Raw genomic sequence first — 6,632 nt, 5'->3', positions numbered from 1 at the left:
TACTGAGGGAGCGCCGCACTGTCGGAGGGGCAGTACTGAGGGAGCGCCGCACTGTCGGAGGGGCGGTGCTGAGGGAGCGTCGCACTGTCGGTGGGGCGGTACTGAGGGAGCGCCGCACTGTCGGAGGGGCAGTACTGAGAGAGCGCCGCACTGTCGGAGGGGCAGTACTGAGGGAGCCCCGCACTGTCGGAGGGGGCGGTACTGAGGGAGCGCCGCACTGTCGGAGGGGCAGTACTGAGGGAGCCCCGCACTGTCGGAGGGTTGGTACTGTGGGAGCGCCGCACTGTCGGAGGGGCAGTACTGAGGGAGCGCCGCACTGTCGGAGGGGCGGTACTGAGGGAGCCCCGCACTGTTGGAGGGGCGGTACTGAGGGAGCGCCGCACTGTCGAAGGGGTAGTACTGAGGGAGCGCTGCACTGTCGGAGGGGCAGTACTGAGGGAGCACCGCACTGTCGGATGGGCAGTACTGAGGGAGCGCCGCACTGTCGGAGGGGCAGTACTGAGGGTGCGCTGCACTGTAGGAGGGGCGGTACTGAGGGAGCGCTGCACTGTCGAACGGGTAGTACTGAGGGAGCGCTGCACTTTCAGAGGGGCGGTACTGAGGGAGCGCCGCACTGTCGGAGGGGCAGTACTGAGGGAGCACCGCACTGTCGGAGGGGCGGTACTGAGGGAGCGCCGCACTGTCGGAGGGGCAGTACTGAGGGAGCGCCGCACTGTCGGAGGGGCAGTACTGAGGGAGCGCCGCACTGTCGGAGGGTTGGTACTGTGGGAGCGCCGCACTGTCGGAGGGGCAGTACTGAGGGAGCGCCGCACTGTCGGAGGGGCAGTACTGAGGGAGCGCCGCACTGTCGGAGGGGCAGTACTGAGGGAGCGCCGCACTGTAGGAGGGGCGGTACTGAGGGAGCACCGCACTGTCGGAGGGGCGGTACTGAGGGAGCGCCGCACTGTCGGAGGGGCAGTACTGAGGGAGCGCCGCACTGTAGGAGGGCCGGTACTGAGGGAGCGCCGCACTGTCGGAGGGGCAGTACTGAGGGAGCACCGCACTGTCGGATGGGCAGTACTGAGGGAGCGCCGCACTGTCGGAGGGGCAGTACTGAGGGAGCGCCGCACTGTCGGAGGGGCAGTACTGAGGGAGCGCCGCACTGTCGGAGGGGCAATACGGAGGGAGCGCCGCACTGTAGGAGGGGCAGTACTGAGGGAGCGCCGCACTGTCGGAGGGGCGGTACTGAGGGAGCACCACACTGTCGGAGGGGCGGTACTGAGGGAGCGCCGCACTGTCGGAGGGTCGGTACTGAGGGAGCGCCGCACTGTCGGAGGGGCGGTACTGAGAGAGCGCCGCACTATCGGAGGGGCGGTACTGAGGGAGCGCCGCACTGTCGGAGGGGCGGTACTGAGGGAGCGGCGCACTGTCGGAGGGACGGTACTGAGGGAACGCCGCACTGTCGGAGGGGCAGTACTGAGGGAGCGCCGCACTGTCGGAGGGGCGATACTGAGGGAGCGCCGCACTGTCGGAGGGGCAATACTGAGGGAGCGCCGCACTGTAGGAGGGGCGGTACTGAGGGAGCACCGCACTGTTGGAGGGGCGGTACTGAGGGAGCGCCGCACTGTCGGATGGGCAGTACTGAGGGAGCACCGCACTGTCGGAGGGGCAGTACTGAGGGAGCGCCGCACTGTCGGAGGGGCAGTACTGAGGGAGCCCCGCACTGTCGGAGGGGGCGGTACTGAGGGAGTGCCGCACTGTCGGAGGGGCGGTACTGAGGGAGCCCCGCACTGTCGGAGGGTTGGTATAGTGGGAGCGCCGCACTGTCGGAGGGGCAGTACTGAGGGAGCGCCGCACTGTCAGAGGGGCAGTACTGAGGGAGCGCCGCACTGTCAGAGGGGCAGTACTGAGGAGCGCCGCACTGTCGGAGGGGCAGTACTGAGGGAGCGCCACACTGTCGGAGGGGCAGTACTGAGGGAGCGCCGCACTGTCAGAGGGGCAGTACTGAGGGAGCGCCGCACTGTCAGAGGGGCAGTACTGAGGAGCGCCGCACTGTCGGAGGGGCAGTACTGAGGGAGCGCCGCACTGTCGGAGGGGCAGTACTAAGGGAGCGCCGCACTGTCGGATGGGCAGTACTGAGGGAGCGCCGCACTGTCGGAGGGGTGGTACTGAGGGAGCACCGCACTGTCGGAGGGGCAGTACTGAGGGAACACCGCACTGTCGGAGGGGCAATACTGAGGGAGCGCCGCACTGTAGGAGGGGCGGTACTGAGGGAGCGCCGCACTGTCGGAGGGGCAGTACTGAGGGAGCGCCGCACTGTCGGAGGGGCGGTGCTGAGGGAGCGTCGCACTGTCGGTGGGGCGGTACTGAGGGAGCGCCGCACTGTCGGAGGGGCAGTACTGAGAGAGCGCCGCACTGTCGGAGGGGCAGTACTGAGGGAGCCCCGCACTGTCGGAGGGGGCGGTACTGAGGGAGCGCCGCACTGTCGGAGGGGCAGTACTGAGGGAGCCCCGCACTGTCGGAGGGTTGGTACTGTGGGAGCGCCGCACTGTCGGAGGGGCAGTACTGAGGGAGCGCCGCACTGTCGGAGGGGCGGTACTGAGGGAGCGCCGCACTGTCGGAGGGGCAGTACTGAGGGAGCGCCGCACTGTCGGAGGGGCAATACTGATGGAGCGCCGCACTGTCGGAGGGGCGGTACTGAGGGAGCCCCGCACTGTTGGAGGGGCGGTACTGAGGGAGCGCCGCACTGTCGAAGGGGTAGTACTGAGGGAGCGCTGCACTGTCGGAGGGGCAGTACTGAGGGAGCACCGCACTGTCGGATGGGCAGTACTGAGGGAGCGCCGCACTGTCGGAGGGGCAGTACTGAGGGTGCGCTGCACTGTAGGAGGGGCGGTACTGAGGGAGCGCTGCACTGTCGAACGGGTATTACTGAGGGAGCGCTGCACTTTCAGAGGGGCGGTACTGAGGGAGCGCCGCACTGTCGGAGGGGCAGTACTGAGGGAGCACCGCACTGTCGGAGGGGCGGTACTGAGGGAGCGCCGCACTGTCGGAGGGGCAGTACTGAGGGAGCGCCGCACTGTCGGAGGGGCAGTACTGAGGGAGCGCCGCACTGTCGAAGGGGCAGTACTGAGGGAGCGCTGCACTGTGGGAAGGGCAGTACTGAGGGAGCGACGAACTGTCGGAGGGGCAATCCTGAGGGAGTGCCGCACTGTCGGAGAGGCGGTCCTGAGGGAACACCGCACTGTCAGAGGGGCGGTACTGAGGGAGCGCCGCACTGTCAGAGGGGCGGTACTGAGGGAGCGCCGCACCGTCGTAGGGGCGGTACTGAGGGAATGCCGCTCTGGCAGAGGGGCGGTACTGAGGGAGCGCCGCACTGTCGGAGGGTCAGTACTGAGGGAGCGCCGCACTGTCGGAGGGGCAGTACTGAGGGAGCCCCGCACTGTCGGAGGGGGCGGTACTGAGGGAGTGCCGCACTGTCGGAGGGGCAGTACTGAGGGAGCCCCGCACTGTCGGAGGGTTGGTACTGTGGGAGCGCCGCACTGTCGGAGGGGCAGTACTGAGGGAGCGTCGCACTGTCGGAGGGGCAGTACTGAGGGAGTGCTGCACTGTCAGAGGGGCAGTACTGAGGGAGCGCCGCACTGTCAGAGGGGCAGTACTGAGGGAGCGCCAAACTGTCAGAGGGGCAGTCCTGAGGGAGCGCCGCACTGTCGGAGGGGCAGTACTGAGGGAGCGCCACACTGTCGGAGGGGCAGTACTGAGGGAGCGCCGCACTGTCGGAGGGGCAGTACTGAGGGAGCGCCGCACTGTCGGAGGGGCAGTACTGAGGGAGCGCTGCACTGTGGGAAGGGCAGTACTGAGGGAGCGACGAACTTTCGGAGGGGCAGTACTGAGGGAGCGCCGCACTGTCGGAGGGGCGGTACTGAGGGAGCGCCGCACTGTTGGAGGGGCGGTACTGAGGGAGCGCCGCACTGTCGGAGGGGCAGTACTGAGGGAGCCCCACACTGTCGGAGGGGGCGGTACTGAGGGAGTGCCGCACTGTCCAGGGGCAGTACTGAGGGAGTGCCGCACTGTCAGAGGGGCAGTACTGAGGGAGCGCCGCACTGTCGGAGGGGCAGTACTGAGGGAGCGTCGCACTGTCGGAGGGGCAGTACTGAGGGAGCGCCGCACTGTCGGAGGGGCAGTACTGAGGGAGCGCCGCACTGTCGGAGGGGCGGTACTGAGGGAGCGCCGCACTGTCGGAGGGGCAGTACTGCGGGAGTGCCGCACTGTCAGAGGGGCAGTACTGAGGGAGCGCCGCACTGTCGGAGGGGCTGTCCTGAGGGAGCCTTATTATTTACCCCATCACCATCTGTGGGCTCTTGCTGTGAGATGTTTGGCTGTCACAGTCACCTACAAGGTAGCAGTGAGACACTTGGAATTGGCTGCAAAGCACTTTGGGGATGTCTGAAGGTGCTGTAGCAATGCAGGTTTTTTTGGTCGTCATTCGCGGGATCTTACTGTGCGCACAACAGCGGCCTGCGGTGAGGTTCTTTGGGATGTTTCTGAGGCAAGGTGCCCCGGGAACACAAGCTGGGCTATCCTTTTGTTCCGGTCCCATCCCACGAGGAAGTCCTCCGCTTGAAACGGACCTATCTCTTCGGGTCAACGTATCAGCCAATTGGGTGCCAATGTCAAGAGAGATTGGGCTCGGCTGTGATGTGGGCGGGGGAGCGGGGACGGGGGCGGTAGGGGGAGAACTGAAGAACACCGGGAGCTTGAACTGAATATGGCTGAAGAGGGACTAGACATAGACGTAGAAAAATAGGAGCAGGAGTCGGCCATTCTGCCCTTCGAGCCTGCTCCTCCATTCAATATGATCATGGCTGATCCTCTATCTCAATACCATATTCCCGCTCTCTCCCCATACCCCTTGATGCCTTTTGTGTCTAGAAATCTATCTGTCTCCTTCTTAAATATATTCAGTGACTTGGCCTCCACAGCCTTCTGTGGTAGAGAATTCCACAGGTTCACCACCCTCTGAGTGAAGACATTTCTCCTCATCTCAGTCCTAAATGTCCTACCCCGTATCCTGAGACTGTGACCCCTCGTTCTAGACCCCCCCCAGCCAGAGGAAACATCCTCCCTGCATCCAGTCTGTCTAGCCCGGTCAGAATTTTATACGTTTCAATGAGATCCCCTCTCATTCTTCTAAACTCTAGTGAATACAGACCTAGTCGACCCAATCTCTCCTCATACGACAGTCCTGCCCATCCCAGGAATCAGTCTGGTGACCCTTCGCTGCACTCCCTCTATGGCAAGTGTATCCTTTCTTAGGTAAGGAGACCAAAACTGCACACAGTACTCCAAGTGTGGTCTCACCAAGGCCCTGTACAACTGTATGTGGCTTGAAGAATTAAGGGTAGAGCCATCACAGGTAAGTTGGGCTTGTGAGGGACATGTTCTCCGTACCTAAGCGCCTTGGGAAGTTTTGCTACCTTAAATGCGCTCTACAAATGCAAGTCCTGGTTGTTATTCCCTTTCTCCCTCGTGTGTTTATCCAGCTTCCCCTTAAATCCATCTCCGCTATTCGCCTCGACCACTCCCTGTGGTAGCGAGTTCCACATTCTCACCACTCTCTGGGGAAAGAAGTTTCTCCTGAATTCCCGGTTGGATTTATTAGTGACTCTCTGATAGCTGCTAAATATTTACTTTGAAACTCCCTTCGGATGACGATCAAGTGCCAGAGATACGAGGAAGACTAAAACTCGATCAAGGGGAGGAACTTACTAGATTTAATAGAATGGTAATGGAGAAAATAATGGGACTTAGGATAGACAAATCCCCGGGACCTGATGGTTTCCACCTCAGACCATTAAAAGAAGTGGTTTAGGAAATCTTAGATGCTTCAGTCATGATCTTCCAACACATTTAATTCAGGAATTGTCCCCTTGGATTGGAAAGTTGCCACTCTCATTCCTGATGTTACAAGGATATAGAGGGAGTGCAGAAGGTGCAAAACAGATTTACAAGGGTGATACCAGAACTGAGAGGCACGGGTACAATGGAGGTAGACTGCCCCCTAGGGGTAAGGTAGGGTTAGCACGGGTACAATGGAGGTAGACTGCCCCCTAGGGGTCGGGTAGGGTTAGCACGGGTACAATGGAGGAAGACAGCCCCCTAGGGGTCGGGTAGGGCTAGCACGGGCAAAATAGAGGTAGACTGCCCCCCTAGGGGTAAGGTAGGGTTAGTACGGGTACAATGGAGGTGGACTGCCCCTAGGGGTAAGGTAGGGTTAGCACGGCTACAATGGAGGTAGACTGCCCCCTAGGGGTAAGGTAGGGTTAGCACGGGTACAATGGAGGTAGACTGCCCCCTAGGGGTCGGGTAGGGTTAGCACGGGTACGATGGAGATAGACTGCCTCCTTGGGGTAAGGTAGGGTTAGCACGGGCACAATGGAGGTAGACCGCCCCCCTAGGGGTAAGGTAGGGTAAGCACGGGTACAATGGAGGTAGACTGCCCCCTAGGGGTAAGGTAGGGTTAGCACGGGTACAATGGAGGTAGACCGCCCCCTAGGGGTAAGGTAGGGTTAGCACGGCTACAATGGAGTTAGACCGCCCCCTAGGGGTAAGGTAGGGTTAGCACGGCTACAATGGAGGTAGACTGCCCCCTAGGG

This window comes from Somniosus microcephalus, unplaced genomic scaffold, assembly GCF_052327205.1.
Source record: "Somniosus microcephalus isolate GS21.2 unplaced genomic scaffold, FLI_Smic_1.0 unresolved_chr7, whole genome shotgun sequence".
Lineage (NCBI taxonomy): Eukaryota > Metazoa > Chordata > Chondrichthyes > Squaliformes > Somniosidae > Somniosus > Somniosus microcephalus.
Note: the sequence above shows the minus strand (reverse complement) of the source record.